At 40.6% G+C, this 19,604-nt stretch overlaps 1 protein-coding gene and 1 long non-coding RNA gene across 16 annotated transcripts in view; one reads left to right on the top strand and one right to left on the bottom strand.

Annotated features, from left to right (window-relative positions):
• The window catches only part of COBL (cordon-bleu WH2 repeat protein), a 228,174-nt gene that overhangs the window by 35,590 nt on the left and 172,980 nt on the right, over nucleotides 1–19,604 (bottom strand). The window lies entirely within an intron of this gene.
• LOC142827244 (uncharacterized) overlaps nucleotides 4,574–19,604 on the top strand; it is a 31,525-nt gene continuing 16,494 nt past the window's right edge. The window contains exon 1 of the long non-coding RNA XR_016348912.1: nucleotides 4,574–5,016. This is a non-coding gene — a long non-coding RNA (uncharacterized LOC142827244). The remainder of the gene's footprint in view (nucleotides 5,017–19,604) is intronic.

The following is a 19,604-nucleotide window of genomic DNA, read 5'->3' as shown; positions in this document are numbered from 1 at the left end:
CAAATGCATTTTTAAAGAGGAAATTATTGCTTTACCCCCTATCTAGTTAATAACCAGTGCTCTGTAATGGATTTACAAATGCAATGTTCCTTTAATTCTTCTCAGCGCACTCTGTGGTAACAGGGTAACCATTATTTTCAGATTTCTTTCAACTGCTTGTTTCACTGCCAGATTTCTTCTTTTCACAGGGTAACATTTTTTTTGTACCGCAAATGGTTCATTACAATATTTTTGTGAGTAATAATAAAAAATTACCATATGTTAAACAACACTTAATTCTTGTAATGGCACAAATAGTACAACATCATTATTTTAGTGATAGTACTCAAAACCTCTAGTAAGAGATTTACATTGCTGAAAAATAAGCTGCTCTAATTATTAGCAATAGTCATAAAAAGTTGGACATGGGTCACAGAAAAAAAGCAGTAGGAATTGTCAAGAAAGAAAATGTACCTTTAAAAGAGGCAAGACAGGTGACTCATCAGAAATATAATCTATAAATCACTTTTGTAATTATTACAAAAGATTATGAAAATGTGTAATACAGGATCACTATAGCAATTTTCATACATGATAGATGTTTTCTAGAAAAAATGTTGCTAAAAAGGACTAAAAATTTAATGTGAATATAAATGGGAAACCAATAGTCCTCACTAAGCCAAATTAGCCCCCCCAAATTATAAACAAGATGGACTAAATTCTGCCTTGAGTTATGACAGTCCAGGCTCATTTACTTCATTTAGATTGCCTAACATAAACTAGGGGAGGATTCTGCCGATGAGTACGTCTATATTTTGAGGTACGGATATGTTTCTTAGCTTGAGAAGATGTATTCAAAATAGCTTTGATTGTGGCGGTGTGAATGGCAGAATGGGTTGGCTGCCCCTGAATATGCACTTGTTTGAGATGTTAGGCACTGCACATACTTTGGGGGGGGGGGGGGAGACAGATCCTCCCTCCACTCTTGCTGCCCGAGCTGTGCTCTATTTTTAACATGCAAACTCAGTCAGAGATAGCATGGGTATGTCTCCTCAAGCTGGGAATCAAATCCTCAGCTTGAAGTGCAAATATAGCGTGTGTGTGTCTATCAGTGGTCCCCAACCTTTTGAGGTTGTCGGGTGCCAGGGGGCGTGGCCGTTCACCCGCCGGGCGCCAGGGGGTGAGGACACTTGCGCGCCCGGGGGCGGCCCCCCCCATAGCCGCATGCCCGGGGGCGGGGCCCCCCCATAGCCACGCGCCCGCCGCTCCCCCCCCCCCGCAAGCGCCGCGCGCCCAGGGCTGACGCTCCCCGCAAGCGCCGTGCCATGTGCCCGGGGCCAGGCCAGCCCCGAGCACCTGGCGGGCGCATGCAAATGCCCCCGTGGGCGCCATGGCGCCCGTGGGCACCGTGTTGGGGACCACGGGTCTATATGAACAAAAGCCTGGCAGTATAGGCAGTAGGTGAACCACTGGACTGGGGAGGTTAGCCCCTTCCACGCCCCCTGGAGCCCTTGTGGCCACTGTTTCCTGCTGCTGGCTATCATCCCATTGCCCTGAGTGTCAGGAGTCTGGACAGCACAGACCCAGTCCTCCCCAATCCCAGAGTGCAGGATTGTTGGGCAGTGCGGCCACAGCCCCCCTCAGCCCCAGAGTACGGGACTGTCAGGTAGTACAGCCCCAGCCTTCCCAGCCTGCTCTGTGGTGGCTGAGCAGTCAGACCCTGTACAACTGAAACTGGGCCATACCTGGCTGTTTGGGGAGTCTGAGACACCCCCTGCCTCTGACACCTGTTGCCCAGGCCTGGCAGATCTCAATCTGTGTGACAGCTCTTCTCCGTAATGAATATATACTTATGGTCATCCATATGGGAACCCAGATCCAGGTCTGTGGCTTCATCTTGTCTTATGGATGTCCTACAAGGACTAGAGTCCATGGGCCAGGAACAAGTACAGATGGTCTACCTTCCTACTCCAGAGCATAATGCTTGCCCACTCAGAATTACCCTGCATGTTGCACACGGTCATTTCTGCATGCTTTGAGTGTGGGGACTCAGGGGTACAAGACAGGATGAGAGCCATTGGGAGCGCTGCTTCTGCAGCTGTCATTATGATCTGGAGTCTTCCACATGGAAGGCTTTAACCTCTGCAGAAAATCATATATTTCTGTGCCAGAAATGGATTAGCTACAGAGTTTGTTTACATACACCAGATGTATTTGTTATAAAATCCTTTGATGCTATGCCACGTGTGGCTGAGGTTCATGTAAGTAAAGTATTTTACAAACAGTGCCATTTAGTAGCTGAACAATACAGGACAGCTGAGCATTCCATTCTGTCTTCCCATTTAAGGTCTACAACCCTGGCATTTACAATATTTACACTATCACATGGGTTTTGTAGGTCAATCTGTTAAACCTCTCTGAATTGTACTGGTTTTTAAATTACACAACCCCAACATGTAACAACTTGGTCATCTGGTTGTCCATTAGTTGCAACATTTGGCTGTGGCCATCGGTTTGGAGTCCTTGAATCTCTTCTTGTTCTGCATCTGCCATCTGAAGAGTTTGCTATATTGATATTTTTTCTGAGGATCAAACTGTAGATGTTCGTGGTTTCTGTTGAATGCTCAACCACATATAACCTGGACATTGGATTTTTTTTTCTTTATGACAGTTGCAGTTGCTCATCCTTCATTTCCATCCAATTTGACATGAACAGAGACCAGGTTCTAGATTTGAAACTTCCTTAAATGAATGATGCCTGCTGTAAAAGTGTCCAATTGTGTGTGTGTGTGAGATTATATATATGAAAAAATAGCCAAATTTTTTTTTATATATATATATATATATATATGGCTATTTTTTCATATCTAGCCACTCTGGAGACAGAGCTATGCAGGACTATGTGCAGTAAATGCTAATGGTGTTGATCTGTAGCTCAGAAGAGCAAGGAATGGATTTTCCCCTAGTAACAGCTTCCTGGCTGTCTGCACAGTTCTCTGAGCTTCTCCATTTGTTTGCTGGTAACGTGGGCTGCTAGTATATGTTATCAATAAAAATGAATCGAATACACACATGTATCTGTAAAAATTCTCAAAGGCCCATACTCTCACCAAGCACAGCTTTTTAACCAGTGTTTTTCTACTTCTATTACGGTACGTCTAGACTACATGGCTCTGTCGACAGAGCTATATAAACTAGTTTACCCGGCAGAGTCAATGAAGCGGGGATTTAAATAATCCCCACTTCATTAAAATAAAAATGGCCGCCGCGCTGTGCCAATGAGCGCTGTGCCGGATCAGCTGATCGTTGGCACAATGCGGTGGCCATTTTTATTTTAATGAAGCGGGGATTATTTAAATCCCCGCTTCATTGACTATGCTGGGTAAACTAATTTATTTACATGGCTCTGTCGACGGAGCCATGTAGTCTAGACGTACCCTTAGTGTGCGAAAGCAAAATACAACTGGCTCCTACTCAGAGCCATGTTTCTGGAACAACACAATACCTATGCCATAGTTGCTTGCATCCACACTGAGCCTTATGGTTTGGTTCACATCATACTACTTGAGAACTGGAGATGTTGAGATAATTTCTTTTAAATTTTTTGAAAGGAATTTCTTGATTTGGATCTCATAGCCAATCAGTATTGGAATTTAACTGTTCATTCAGTGGTTTTGTCACTGTAAAATGGCCCTGTAGATATAGACCAAGGTTATTTACCATCCTTGAGTACATATCTCAATTATGGTAAATTAGTTTGTGCATTCAATTCTCAAATTGCTTTTACATTCTCAGGGCTATGTTCCCATCTTGTTTATTGTCTGTCTCAAAAACTTAATTTGGAGTAAGTGGAAAATGCATTTTCCTTGTTTAGCTTTAGTCCAGATGGTCTGATTAGGTGAGGACTTCAATGTGGGCTTGTTGTCTCCCCCCCCCCCCCCCGGATTATCCATGAAAAACTACATCGCCATATGTGTTTGGGAACAGTTCTTTTGTCTTTCTTCAGAAAATTTCAGGGGGCACTGGTAACCCCAAAAAACAATCTTTGAAAGCTAAGTTTCCCAAAGGATGTAGTCAATGTAGTAAGGTTAACATTTTCTTTGACTAAAGGAATTTGCCAGAATCTGCTCCAGGCATCCGGCTTGGAGAATACATTAGTGCTTTTTACTTTGGGGAGGAAATCATCCAGTCTTGGGAAGATACCTTTTTCTCTCATTTTTCATTAATACCGGTATCAATGGGGCATAATAAACTGTTGGTCTGTGGCCATTTGATCACATACACTCTGAATGCACAGCTCTTGATTTTGTAAGCTGTTTCTGTGGTGAATTGGCCCATGCAGTTCAGAATACCTCCAGGGCTAGTTAGAGCTGCCTCAGATGACTTCATCTTTGAGAGAGGTTGAAGGTGATTGTAAATTCCTTCTGGGAGGATGGTGGGCTTGTCTACATTGGCAAGTTACCATGCTTTAACTTTCTTGGTTGGTGTGAAAGGAAGGTATTGAGGCCTACCCAGAATATGTCAAATGAGCACCAGTTTAACTGTAAGTGGAAAGGAAAGGCAGCACTCTCAGATACAGGAGATAAAAATAAAAACAAAATTTGCTTGGTTGACCAACAATAACCCCGCTTTTAGGGAAGTAAGTAACTCAGACAGCAGTATGCAACAAAGTGCTGATTACCCCAAATGGAGCAGACGAAAGTTTTTTGTAAGGGCAGAATGAGACAACAAAAATCTAACGTCAGCAATTGTCAGGCGAGTGGAGGAGTACCAAAATACCGATACAGGGTATATAAGGTGGGCTGAAACAGACCACGAGCGGACGGGTTGCGAATCCGAAAAGCCAGGTCTGATCAACCAGGGCTCCCTCCCCGGCGCTGAATCTCGCTGCCGTACATAAGCTCCGAAAGGGGAACAAATAAGCTCCGAAAAGGGAACGAATACCGGTCGTAAGTTGCAACGAAAAATCCAAAGAAAGGAAAAACATAAAGAAAAGAATATCTCCTGAATCTAAGCAATGCTTCTATCTTTCTTAACGTGAGTATTATATAACTGTTAACTCCATAAATTTCTTAAAGGTAACTCAGGAGGGTATATCAGTAGGAGAAGTTATTATTTCTTGTTATTTTTAACTGTACTGTTTTTCTACTTTTTCTTTGTATATTATATTGTCTTAAAAGAATCAAAAATAATGAATTGATTTAAATGGAAAATTGATTATAAAGTAAATAGAAAAAATAAATAATCTTTGTTTAACCCTAAAAAGAAGTATTCCTCTCTCTGTGGTTTCAAATCCTTTAAAGAACCAAACCCGGTTACCGAAAGTTGGGATGCGAAAAAAACAGCCCTCTTAATGCAGCAAGTTACAGCACTGTAAAGCATCAGTGTAAACAGGCTCCTAGTGCATGGAGCTATGCTCCTTTTTTTACATAGAGCACTGGTGTTGTGACTTTAAAGTGCTGCCATGGGAGCGCTTTAATGTTTTAAGTGTAGATTTAGCTTGTGACATTGGCTCCTGAGTAATTTCTGAAGTCAATAGTGTTACCAGGAATATTCAGATTCTCTCTACATCGTGGCTCTGTGTCATCATGGCTCTTGAATGCCGATGATATGAGTGAACTTACTCTCTGCTCTGGTGCAGCAAACAGCTGCATATTGACCATATTTCATGCATTTATTATACCTTATGCCTCTGGCTGGACATGTAATAATTTCTTGGGACATAACTTGTTCCACATGTTATGCATGTAGGCTGGACTTTGCTCCTGTTAGCCTTTAAGTTCTCTCACCATTCTTCAGGATTTTATGATAACGACTTCTAACACTCAAGAGTCTGTTTACAGTTTCTAAGGTAGCTTCAGGTTTTTCAAGTTTGTCAAGTTGCTCTACATTTTGCTGTGTCATCAGCTCAGACTGATTTCCTTTCTGTATAGCTGTAGCTGGGATTAAATCTCTCTGTCACTTTTGTGAAAGGTTTTTATTTGTTAATCCAATATCCAGTCTCTTAATATTTTCATATTATGCATTCCAAAAATCATAGTTTTCAATCAATATATGTAGAACATTTATAAAATATTCAGCATTTTCCCTTGGTTCATTTTCCCATGGAATTATGTGGTGGAAACATACTCTTTCATAAACAACAATTCTCTGAGGTATATAGTATGCATCAAACATAGCCAGAATCCTTCCATAATCATCTTTGTGACTGTCTTCAGTAAAGTCAAAAGGAGTTACAGATATTGCTCTGCTTGTTTCCCCAAAGCATACATTAAATAAGATACCTGTATATTATTGTTTTCTCTGTGGAGTTTATTTTCAATTTGAAATCTTGCAAAATACTACTTCCTGTCTGTCCTTTGTGAAGGTTTGTCAAACCTGAAGTTTTCAGGGGTATTTGAGAGTGGCATGTTGATGAGATATTGTAAACTTTGTTGTTTTGTTCCTTCTGTTTGCAATTTTTGCAGGTGTTTTCCTTCTCTTTGTGTTTTTAGTTTACTCCTGACACCATGCTATGTTCTTCTGTACCAAATATGGACTGGCTACAAAGCTTACATATACATACCAAATGTATTTATCAAACTATCCTTTAATACTTTGGTGGATATGGCTGAGGTTTCTTTAAATAAAGTAATTTTCACAATGTCACCCAGTGGAGGAACAGTATAGTACAGACACTTCAGAAGGGTAGCTGAGTTAGTCTGTAACAGGAAAAACTTAAAAAACAACAAATAGTCTAGCAGCACCTTAAAGAGTAACAAAACACGTAGACAGTATCATGAGCTTCCGTGGGTACAACCCACTTTTTCAGATGACTGGAGTTTTAAAAGGTCAGATCCAAGAATAAATAAAAGAATGCGGGGGTGGGGAGAAGGGGAAGTGGGAAAAGTCCCCCCAAATCTCTTTTTTCGTTTCCCCCTGCTTTTCCTTATTTATTCTTGAAACTGGACTTTTAATACTCCAGTCATCTGAAGAAGTGGGTTGTACCCAAGTATAGTACAGTTTAATATTCCATGAGTGATGTCCCAGGAATCAAGTGGGTTTATAGTGCTTAAGCCTCAGCTGGTTTCATCAGATGAGGATAGGCACTATCTTTGCTCCAGATGTGGTAAATCCAGGGTAAGCCTACAGGGCTTAATTTTGGGTTGTGTGTATAAAGTGAGTACTGCAACTATAGTTCTGGTGTAACGGAATCAGTTACACCATTCTGATTTGCCCGTCATATGTGTTGGATAGCCACACATACAGATAAATCTGTAGGCAATAGTAGAAAGACCCTTCAGCCATAACCCATTTCTTACTTCTCCATTCATTCCTTTTTGCCTATAACAGCCTGGAGACATAGTAATCCCTGAACAGACCTGGTCACTGATATTCAGGGAATCTCAAAGTAGCACAAGATGAAAAAAGTCAGTTGGTTTGATGCAAAATAGACACAAGCAGTTCTTAACTAATGTGCTGAATAAACTGTCAGAGAAAATCTCACTTCCCTGCCACAACAGTGTGAAATTCCTCTATAGCCACAGTAGTGCAAAACTCAACAGTTGCTTGCAAAATGACTCTCCCCATTCTAAACATCACTGGCTGAGTACTGGAGGGTCTCACAGTACTAAACAATAATATGCTCAGATGCTTTAGTCACTTTCCCCACTATCCTACATCTCCTCTCCGCACAAAATCCCCAGTGGCTTTTGGACAATACACACAGTCACAATTCCTATGCTAATAGAGTCTATAAAAATAATCCTCCATATTGCACAAAAGCACAAATCCAGCATCTAATGTGCCATGGAAGAATGAAAAGGGACAAGTCTCACCTGGAAATCAGAAGAAAGGCAGGCATGGAGTATAAAAGCATTGAAAGCTCTCCTTGTATACACTCTTTGAGCTTGTGATTAGGGTAGCTGGAAGACTGCTTTAATTTGCCCCAGTCACTTGGACCAATTGTCCTCAAACAAGAGAATAAGTGGAGTATAAATTAATTTCACTAATCGTGTCAATTTTGCAGGTTACACCTTAACTCTCACAGAATAACTGCAACTACAACCACTTCACATACTGACCAAGCTGCCTACACAAAATACAGTACAACAGGGAATTAAGCTCCCCAGATAGGAACTGGAAAAGTTTTCCATTTCTTTTTCTGGCTTTTCCTTCACAGAGAACAATCAAGCCCCATGCATTTACATTATTTTACATGTAATTACATGTTATTTTTATATACAGTGAAAGCTTTGTTATCCAGTACTCAGTTAACCAGAAAACTTTGTTAACTGGCATTGCCCCCAGCCACAATACCTCCATGTCTTTCAGGCGTGCATGCCTGACTCTCGCCTGTCCAGACAGCCATTGCAGGGCTTCTGTCAAGCAGCACTACCGGCTGATGTCATCAGCAAGCGCCTCCTTTTCCTTAGCCTACATCGATTTGCTGGAAGCCTGTTCCGCCAGTAGGAAGAGGAGGCAGAAAAATAAACTTTGTTACCCACCACAGTCAGTTAACCAGCAACCTCTGTTCCCCATAAGTGCTGGATAACAAAGCTTTCATCATAGCTAAATTTCCACTAGAAAATGGTACTCTACAATCTTTTGAGGAGTCTCAATTGGGACTTCTCTGTTTCCTCTAAAAGTTGCTGTTATTCCTTCTCATTTCTGATAAAAAGTTTCACAAGCCATCAAAAAGGCAGATTTAACAGGGAATGGAGAATTAATCTACATAAGCAAATTCACCCCCTTTCCCTTGTCTTTTCCTTCCTTTCCTCAACTATTATAGTCTGTTTTCTCTCTGGTCTCCCACCTTTCCACAGTTCTATTAAGCTAAAATACCACTTCTCAAAACTTTTTTCTCTTGCCACTTATCATTTATGCCTATGACCCTGAGTCCTTTTGTTGGTTCCTTGTCTTTTAGTGAACCGTGTTCCTTGCCTTCTCCCTCAGTACAGAGTAGTTCCAATTTAAGGGCTTTCTCTGTACTCAGAGAGCCCAACTCTTCTCTCCTGCTCTGTGATTGGTATTAGGCAGAGGACGCCTGGGAATGAGTTAGCCACTGAAACTGGGTACCCCACCTGCTTTATCTGGGACTATGCAGGGTGGGGTTTAAGCTAAAAGATTCAACAGATTATGAAAAGAAAGGAGACAACAAAGATCAGGATAACATAGGAAAACAGTCAAGAATATTTAACAGATTGTTCAGATTTCCACTTCATAAATCACCACATGAGTTATTCTAACATGGAGTGATTGATACAGGGGATTCCAACAAGTCTCAGTGAGACGGAAAGAAAACTAAATCGAAAAACACAAACTGCCCTATATAATAAGGGTTGGCTGAGGAATATGCTACTAGCCACATTTTTCTGGCAACTGTAAAAAAGTCTTGAGTGGTAGATTTTGGCAAACTGCATCCTTTACAGAGGTGGTCTGCTGCAATTCAAGCATGCTTCAGGATCTGAACAAATGGACTGTGAAGGTGATTTTCAGTAGCCACCTTTGAGAACAAAGACTGAAGCAGGGATAAAATTGCATGAAAAACACATGCAGTATTGTGGTTGAAAGTAAAAAACAATAAATGCGCCTCTACTACAAACTGACATTTTATTAGGTGATTTTTAAAACCACAGAAAAGAGCCCATTTTCTAAACCATTTTCTTTTAAATGTCACCACAAGTTTCCCTGTGAATTCTGGTTTATTCAATTCATCCTTTTTCTTACTAGTGTTTTCCACTGCTAAGAATTCCATAAAATCCCTATGACAGATTCATATTTCTAGGATCATCCAGAGTAAAAACAAAAAAATACATTTATGCTGTATTTATGCTTTCCTTCCCAATGGACTTACTGGCAGCAAACTCAGCACAGGAGACACATATTTTGTACAGTTAAAAAACTCATGGACCTGATTCTCATGGACCTGATTTTCTTCACTACTGCAATAGAGTAACTATTCACTTAAAACAGAGTTACTATTAGTTTCCACTGATCTAACTGTAAGAAATACATCTACTTATGCTTAACTCCTATTGAAGTCAGCAGGAATTGAATCCAACTGTTTCAGGATAGGTTTTGACCATCCGTTTTGTATTTGTGGGGTCAAATCCTGCTCATTTTACCCATATAAGTAGCTCCATCGCAGCAAATGGGACTGCTGCATGAAAAAGACAAGTAATATTTAGCCTCTGTCCCCATCAGCAAATGTGAATTATTTTATGGGTAGCTGTAATCACAGGGAGTCCAGAAGCTGTCATCAGCTGATGACTGGCTATCATTAATATTTTTCACCTATGCCAATGATTTAAAATAAAACCCAGACTGGCGCTGTGCCTAACAGGATGGAAATGTTATCACTCTGTCTTGTTTTTTTGTGTTGAATTTTCTATTTATCCATTCTCAAACAGACATAGTACATTATTAATCACAGCCCAATTTTCTAGCTTTATACTCAGCTCATCCACTGTTTTCCCTTATCTCTTTATTTCTATACACATATAGAATATCATTTATAATAATTCAAAGTGAATTAGAACATCCAGAAAATTAAATGTTTCACGTAGAACTCCCATGTCTAATTAATTAGGAGATCCAACATAACTTCATTTTATTGGTCAAAACACACACTAAAACCACTAATTACAAATATACACATAGAAGATTTTCAATAGCAAAATTTCAAATATAGACCTATTTTATGCATCCTTTCAGAGATCTCAATCTATCAAAGACTCTGAGGTCTACTCTGGTCTCTTCTGATTTACGTGAATTGACCTTTTTTTTCCCTCTTGAACCTTCTGGGTGACAGAACAAGCATGCTTGCTTTTCCTGTTCAGAGATCAATGCACAACAGACTCTCTCAGGTATAGTTTCGCTAGTAGTTTATTTTTGGCTACTATATTTATAAGAATATTTTAATTATGGAGAAGGCAATACTTTTTTGTTGAGCATGTGTATGATCCTTGTAGATCTCAATGCACAGCGTACACTGTAAAGGTCAGATCTTGCAGTACTCAGACTTAGACAGTAAGCTCTTTAAGGCAAACTCTGTTTTTATTTTCTGTGTTTGTACAGCACTGAGCACAGTGGAGTCCAGTTCATGACTGGAGCTCTTAAGTTCTATTGTAATTCAAGTAACAAATAAGAATCACATATGTGCTAAGCTGCACAGTAGAATACTCTCTTTAGTAAGCATAAATACTTTGCTAGATCAAGGCCATATCTGGAGTTTGAGGTTTTTGTGTACGTTTTTCCCCATAAAAGACAGGATGACTCAAGGAAACAGTTTAGTGACATGAAGGCTTTCAACTGAGCCAGTGGTATTACGTCTGGTTAGGGATGGCTGAGAAAAATCATTCCCCTGCTGCCATTATGAGGCTTTTCAAAAAGATGTTGGTGAAAAATGTTTGGTAAATGGAAGGAACAAGGACAGAGGAACAGAAAAGAGAGAGAAAAGGGGGAAAATACCAAAAACACAACCTCTACCCATTAGGTTCTGCTTTAATGAAATTCATTTTCTGTTTTTGTACCCCAACCCCTTCCCTCTCCACACCCCCATTTTTTCCTTTCCCCTTCTTTTTTCAAATATCATTTGTTTTGTTTTTCTTACAAACTTTTTCCTGACCCGCTCCCCCCCCTCCAAAAAAAGCCATTTTCTTTTCATTTGGTCAGAAAATTTCTCTCTGATTCAAGAGAGAAGATATAGATCCACTGATCCTGGTAAAACTCACCCTCATGACTGGAAACCTTGCTTACAGCTTCAGAAAAGAGGTCGTGCATTGAATAAGAATGACCCCTCCAGAAGAAGATTGAGTTATGCTAGTGAAATAGTGATTGGTTATTGGTGCCTATTTTGCACATAGACAGAATGAGGGCTTTAGTGACTGCTGCAATCAATCTGTTAACTTTTCTACAAAACATGCCATGGGTATGCATACTGGATGCATATGCTATCAACATCATATTGTCAAATCTGTGTATTGCAAACAGATTTGTATGTCATGCACATTGAAGGGAAGAGAGGTTACTTTATTTCTTTTTCTGGAGAGTATTTTGAGAGTGTGGGAAAGTGAGTGCAATTGGTGATTTCATTTGAGGAATATCTGAATCACATTTTTTAGCTTTGGTGTACAAAGCACAGGAAAGTTGCCAGGTACAGAGGAAGCTGGGCATGTCCACAAGGGAGTGGAGCAAACAAGCAAATTACAGTGTATGCATTCTTTTTAACCAAATGTTTTCATCTGGAAAACTTGGGTACTTAAATGAAAGCTACCCCCAAGCTTCTTTTACGCACAGGGCCAATGCTTAATCAGCAGATTGCTCTAGTTATCCACAGACTCTTCTCTTGGATCGTGTTTTCAGTGGATCATGTTTTCCTCTGAATACACCCTTGAAGATTTTCACTTTTGAGATGGAAGTGGCATAGGTTTTAACAGTTCACTAGTGAAAGGAAGCTGTATGGGTCTAGATCAGCCATAGCCAACCCGCGGCTTGCGATCCATATGCGGCTGCTCCCCCCCTCTGTGGCTCAAAAAGCCACCCCACACCCCCCAAAATGGCCCTCTCCTCCTGCTGGCTCCCTGTGCTGACCTGGGCAGGGGAGCCATCCGGCGCAGCCATTAAAGAAGGAGAATTAAAGACAGTGTTGGCTGGTGGAAGCCTAATATGGCCCAAAAGCCTCTAAACATGTTTTCTTAAAAGGGAAGACCTTCTCTCCCCCTCCCCCCCGAACCAAATGCGACTGGGGCAGAGTCCTTTTTTTTTTTTTTGCTCAACAACTTTGCCCTGGCTCTTCGCACTGGATCCATATCTTGACTCTTTGCCCAGAATGGGTTGGCCACCCCTGGTCTAGATGGTTGATTTAACATGGTTGCAGGACTGTATCCAAACCAAATACAAACCTAACATACCTCACTCAAAATAATCACGTTTGTGTATTTCATCCAAAAGCTTCCAATACCTACCTTCAATAAGGCATCAAAGTGATACAGACTGGCCTTTTCAGAGGCTTCAGTAAGCCATTTTGGTGCAGATGGCATCTCTGTTTCTTGGGTAATTCTGCTAGCTTTTATATTCAGTAAAGCTCAGAGAATTCTCTCTCTCTCAAAGGGGACATATTTGTTACTTCATGCAGCATATACAAACTAAACTAAAATAAAGACAATATTTTTTGGGGGGAATGATAAAGTATGAGCAAGATCATATGAGAAAATCAAACGAAAAAGAGTCTAACACATCCGGAAATTGCAAACAGACCCATTAGAAGTCTAAATAATAAGATGGGTGAATTAGAGTGCCGCATTTTTAAGGTGGACGTTGATATAACAGGCATCACAAAAACTTGATGGAGTGAGGACAATCAATGGGAAACAATCATACCAGGATACAAAATATACTGGAAGGACAGAACAGGTTGTGCTGGTGGGGGAGTGGCACTATATGTGAAAGAAAATGAAGTAAAAATCTTAAATGAACCAAAATGTTCTATAGAATCTGTATGGGTAGTAATTACATGTTCTAATAATAAGAATATAATAGTGGGCATATATTATTGACCACCTGACCAGGATAGTGATGATGACTATGAAATGCTAAGGGTGATTAGAGAGGCTATAAAAAACATTTCAATAATACTGGGGGATTTCCATATTGACTGGGTACACATCACCTCAGGACAGGATGCAGAGATAATATTTCTTGATATCTTACATGACTGCTTCTTGGAGGAGCTGGTTCTGGAACCCACAAGGGCAGAGGCTTTTCTCGATGTAGTCCTAAGTGGAGTGCAGAATCTGGTTCAAGAGGTAAATATAACTGGTCCACTTAGAAATAGCGACCATAACATAATAAAATTGAATATCCCTGTGTTGAGAAAAACGCCTCAGCAGCCCAACACTCTGGCTTTTAATTTCAGAAAAGAGAACTACACAAAAGTGAGGAGGTTAGTTAAACAGAAATTAAAAGGTACAGTGACAAAAGTAAAATCCCTGAAAACTGCATGGAAACTTTTCAAAGACACCATAATAGAGGCCCAACTTAACTGTACAGGCAATCCCCCGGTTACGTACAAGATAGGGACTATAGGCTTGTTCTTAAGTTGAATTTGTATGTAAGTCGGAACTGGCTCCAGATTCAGCCGCTGCTGCTGAAACTGACCAGGGGCTGACTACAGGAAGCTGGAGGCAGAATTGCTCTGCCCCCAGCTTCCTGGAATCAGCCACTGATCAGTTTCAACAGCGGCTGAATCTCAAGCCTGGGACAGAACAGCTGGGCTGCCAGGTAGGTCCCTGCAGGACCAACCCGGCAGCACCCCAGCTGCTCTACCCCAGGGTCCACAACAAAAGCCTGGTCTGCTGGGGGGGGCGCACTAGCTGCGCCCCCTCCCCAGCAGACCAGGGACACCGGGAGCAAAGCCGCAGCAGCGGTGGAGTCCTGTGCCTCTGAGGCTTTGCTCCGGGTGTCCCTGGTCTGCTGGAGACAGTCCCCAGCAGACCAGGGGCACCCGGAGCAGCTTTTCTCGCCCCGGAGGTCGAGGTGGCGGGACCGCTGCGCTCTGGGCGGTCCCGCTGCCTGCGAGCTCCGGGGCGAGAAATCCCCATTCGTAAGTGAGGATCCGACATAAGTCAGATCCGCGTAACTCGGGGACTGCCTGTATGTCCCAAATTAAAAACCAAAGCGAACCAAAGCAGTGCCACCGGGGCTTACCCAGCAAGTAGAAGAAGCAGTGAGGAACGAGGTGTACCGGTAGTTCGAATTAAGAGAGCCTAATTCGAACTACCTACTCCATGCCGCGTGTACCTGCGGGCATGGAGTTTGCACCAACGGGGATTTAAAAATGGCGGCGCCCGGCAAGATGCAAATGAAGCCCGGGATATTTAAATCCCGGGCTTCATTTGCAACTTCGAATGCCTATATTAGCCACCCTAGTTCGAACTATGGTGGCAGTGTAGATATACCCTAAGAGATAAAAAGGCATTGTTTAAAAAGTGGAAGTTAATCCTACTGAGGAAAATAGAAAGAAGCATAAACTATCAAACTAAGTGTAAAAATACACGAAAAGCCAGAAAGGAGTTTGAAGAACAGTTAGACAAAACCTCAAAAAGAAATCGCAAAATGTTTTTTAAGTATATCAGAAACAGTAAGCCTGCTAAGCAACCAGTGGGGCCACTGGACAATAACAGAATCATAGAATCCCATGACTAGAAGAGACCTCTAAAGGTCATCAGCTCCTGTCCCCTGCCCTCATGGAAGCACCAGGCACTATTCTAGATCATCCCTGAAATGTGTCTGTCTATCCTGCTCCTAAATATCTCCAATCATGGAAATTCCACAACCGTCCTAGGCAATTTATTCCAGTGTTAACCACCCTGACAGGAAGTTTTTCCTAATGTCCAACCTAAACCTTCCTTGCTGCAATTTAAGCCCATTGCTTCTTGTCCTATCCTCAAAGGCCAAGGAGAACAATTTTTCTCCTTCCTCCTTATAACTCCTTTTTAGATACTTGAAAACTGCAATCAAGTTCCCTCTCTGTCTTCTCTTTTCTAAACTAAACAAGCCCAGTTCTTTCAGTCTTCCTTCAGAAGTCATGTCTTTTAGACCTTTAATCATTTTTGTTCCTCTTCTCTGGACACTCTCCAATTTCTCCACATCTTTCTTGAAATGTGGTGCCCAGAACGGGACACAATATTCCAACTGAGGCCTAATCAGTGCAGAGTAGAGCAGAAGAATATCTTCTCATGTCTAACTCATAACACTCCTATTAATGCATCCCAGAATGATGTTTGCTTTTCTTGCAACAGTGTCACACTGTTGACTCTTAACTTGTGGTCCACTATGAACCCTAACTCCCTTTCAGCAATACTCCTTCCTAGACAATCACTTCCCATTCTGTAGGTGTGAAACTGATTGTTCCTTTCTAAGTGGAAAACTCTGCATTTGTCCTCATTAAACTTCATCCTGTTTACTTCAGACCACTTCTCTAGTTTGTCCAGATCATTTTGAATTTGATCCTTTCCCCTCGCAACCCCTCCCAGCTTGGTATCATCTGCAAACTTAATAATCATATTCTCTATGCCATCATCTTTCTAAATCATTAATGAAGATATTGAAAAGACCCCTGTGGAACCCCACTTGTCAAACATGATTGTGAACCATTAATAGCTACTCTCTGAAAATGGTTATTTAGCCAGTTATGCACCCACCTAGGTTGCATTTCCCTAATTTATTGATAAGACGGTCCTGTGAGACCATGTCAAATGCCTTACTAAAATCTAGGTATACCACATCCACCACTTCTACTTTATCCACAGGCCTGGATATCCCATCAAAGAAATCTATTAGTTTGGTTTCTTTATATCCTATCAAAGAAATATATTATCTTACAGATGTTTGCAGATGGATCTCTTAATTATTTGCTCCGTTATGTTCCTAGGCACAGAAGTTAAACTGACTGGCCTGTAGTTTCCTGGGTTGTTCTTATTTCCCTTTTTATAGATGAGCACTATATTTGCCCTTTTCCCGTCTTCTGGAATTCTCTCCTGACTTCCATGATTTTTCAAAGATGATAGCTAAAGGCTCAGATACTTCCTCTATCAGCTACTTGCGTATTCTAGGATGCATTTCATCAGGCCCTGGTGACTTGCAGATATCTAACTTCTGTAAGTTATTTTAAATTTGTTCTTTTATTTTAACTTCTAAACCTACCCCATTTCCACTAGCATTCACTATGTTAGGCATCCTGTCAACATACATCTTTTTGACAAAAAATGAAACAAAGAAGTCATTAAGCACCTCTGCCATTTTCAAGTTTCCTGCTATTGTTTCTCCCTCTTCACTGAGGAATGGGCCAACCCTGTCCTTGGTCTTGCTCTTGCTTCCAATATACTTGTAGAACATCTTTGTGTTACCCTTTAGGTCTCTAGCTCGATTTAGCTCATTTTGTGCCTTTGCCTTTCTAATCTTGCCCCTGCATATCTGTGTTTGTTTATATTCATTCTTTGTAATTTGACCTAATTTCCACTTTTTATAGGTCTCCTTTTTTATTTTTACATTATATAAGATCTCTTGGTTGATCCAAGGTGATCTCCTGCCATACTTTCTATTTTTCCCATGCGGTGGAATAGTTTACTTTTAAGGCCCTTAATAATGTCCCTTTAAAAAACTGCCAACTCTCTTCAGTTGTTTTTCCTCTTAGACTTACTTCCCATGGGACCTTACCTGACAGTTCTCTGAGTTTACTAAAATCTGCCTTCCTGAAATCCATTCTCTCTATTTTGCTGTTCTCCCTTCTACCATTGCTTAGACTCATGAACTCTATGATTTCATGATCACTTTCACCCAAGCTGCCTTTTACTTTCAAATTTCCAACCAGCTCCACCCAATTTGTTAAAATCAAATCAACAACATATGTCTAGATAGTTGAAGTCACCCATTGCCCCCAAATCCTGTCCTTCGGATGATTTTGCTAGTTGTTTAAAAAAAGCCTAACCATTTATTCTGCCTGTGTTGGTGGTCTGCAGATTGAGGTGCCATTAGAGAAGGTTTTAGAACAAATTGATAAACTTAACAATAACAAGTCACCAGGACCAGATGGCATTCACCCAAGAGTTCTCAAAGAACTCAAATGTGAAATTGCAGAACTATTAACTGTGCTTTGTAACCTATCCTTTAAATCAGCTCTGTAACTAATGACTAGAAAATAGCTAATGTGATGCCAATATTTAAAAAGGGCTCTAGAGCTGATCCTGGCAATTATAGACTGGTAAATCTAAGGTCAGTACTGGGCAAATTAACTGAAATTATAGCAAAGAATAAAATTGTCAGACACATAGATGAGCATAATTTGTTGGGGGAAAAGTCAACCTGGTTTCTGTAAAGGGAAATCATGCCTTACTAATCTATTGGAATTCTTTGAAGGGGTCAACAAACAAGTGGACAACGGGGATCCAGTGGATATAGTGTACTTAAATTTCCAGAAAGACTTTGGCAGGGACCCTCCCTAAAGGCTGTTAAATAAAGTGAGTAGTCATGAGATTAGAGGCAAGGTCCTCTCATGGATTGATAACTGATTAAAAGATAGGAAACAAAGAATAGGAATAAATGGTAATTTTTCAGAATGGAGAGAGGTAACTAGTGGTATCCCCCAAGGGTCCATACTGGGACCAATCTTATTCAACCTATGTATAAATGATCTGGAGAAACGGGTAAACAGTGAGGTGGCAAAATTTGCAGATGATTCTAAACAGCTCAAGATAGTTAAGACCAAAGCAGACTGTGAAGACCTTAAAAAAGATCTTAAAACTAAGTGATTGGGCAATAAAATGGCAAATGAAATTTAATGTTGATAAATGCAAAGTAATGCACATTGGAAAAAATAATCCCAAGTATACATACAATATGGTGGGGACTAATTTAGCTCTAACTAATCAAGAGATATCCAGGAGTCATTGTGGATAGTTCCCAGAAAACATCCACTCAGTATGCAGCAGCAGTCAAAAAAGCAAATGGCCACATCTTGAAAATTGTGTACAGATGTGGTTGCCTCACCTCAAAAAAGACATAGTGGCAGTGGAAAAGGTTCAGAAAAGGGCAACAAAAATGATTGGGGGGTTGGAACAGGTCCCTTATGAAGAGAAATGTAAAAGACTGGGACTTTTCAGCTTAGAAAAGAGGAGACTAAGGGGGGATATGATACAGGTCTATAAAATCATGACTGGTGTAGAAAAAGTGAATAAGGAAAAGTTATTTACTTGTTCCCAAAAGACAAGAACTAGGGGGTCACCAAATGAAATTCATAGGTAGCAGGGTAGCACTGCACACAGTGACTGTTGCACATATGTTTTGGGTTAAAAAAAGTCTGAGAAAAATATTTTCCCACAAATATTCGATTTTTTATAATCCGAAAATATTTTTCCTTCCCCCCCTTTTTAATCTTATTTTTCATGGCAAAATGGAAAAGGAATAAACGGAAGGAAAAAAGGGGAAACAGTTTCAAAACTTAAAATATTTTCAAAAGCAAAGTTTTTAAATACAATTTTTCATTAAACATTTGAAAAATAAACGTTTGCTTTCAGAAACCTGTGGAATGACTTTTTTCATAAATTTCAATTTCTTGTGTGTGAAAACTACTGTTTTCCACCCGTTTCTTTAATATTTTGCTATTCTGGCAACCCCATTAAGGGAAAATGACTATGCCAGCCATAGCTTGCTGTCACTCATGAACATTTGTGCGTATTGTGTCCAAGCATCCATCATGTTAGGTCTTGCCTTCCACCATGTCCCACCTCTAGCTTATGGAACAGCAGCCTGGAAAGTATGTCCTTAGTACAAGCAATGAACTAATTGCCATGTCCTCAAAAGAGTTGACACAATGGTCTCTGGCTTTTCCCTCAGTCCCTTGCTCCCTAATACTCTAAACCAGGAAGTGAATGTACATAGAAATAATTCCCTAGTTTTTATTTTCAGAAGGACAATAAGAAAGAGCAGAGAGAGCATGTTAGCCAGTATTTACAGAGTGTTCCCTATGAACTGGGTATTTGTGCTGAGGCTCAAAGATTCCGATGCTGCTCAGCTAATTAACAGAGTGACCATAGCTAAGTTTGTTTTTTTCTTGGTGGGTGCACATTTGCATGTACACCTCAGTG

Source organism: Pelodiscus sinensis, chromosome 2 (genome assembly GCF_052426305.1).
Source record: "Pelodiscus sinensis isolate ZL-2025 chromosome 2, ASM5242630v1, whole genome shotgun sequence".
NCBI lineage: Eukaryota > Metazoa > Chordata > Testudines > Trionychidae > Pelodiscus > Pelodiscus sinensis.
Note: the sequence above shows the minus strand (reverse complement) of the source record. Positions and strands in the feature narration are given on the sequence as shown.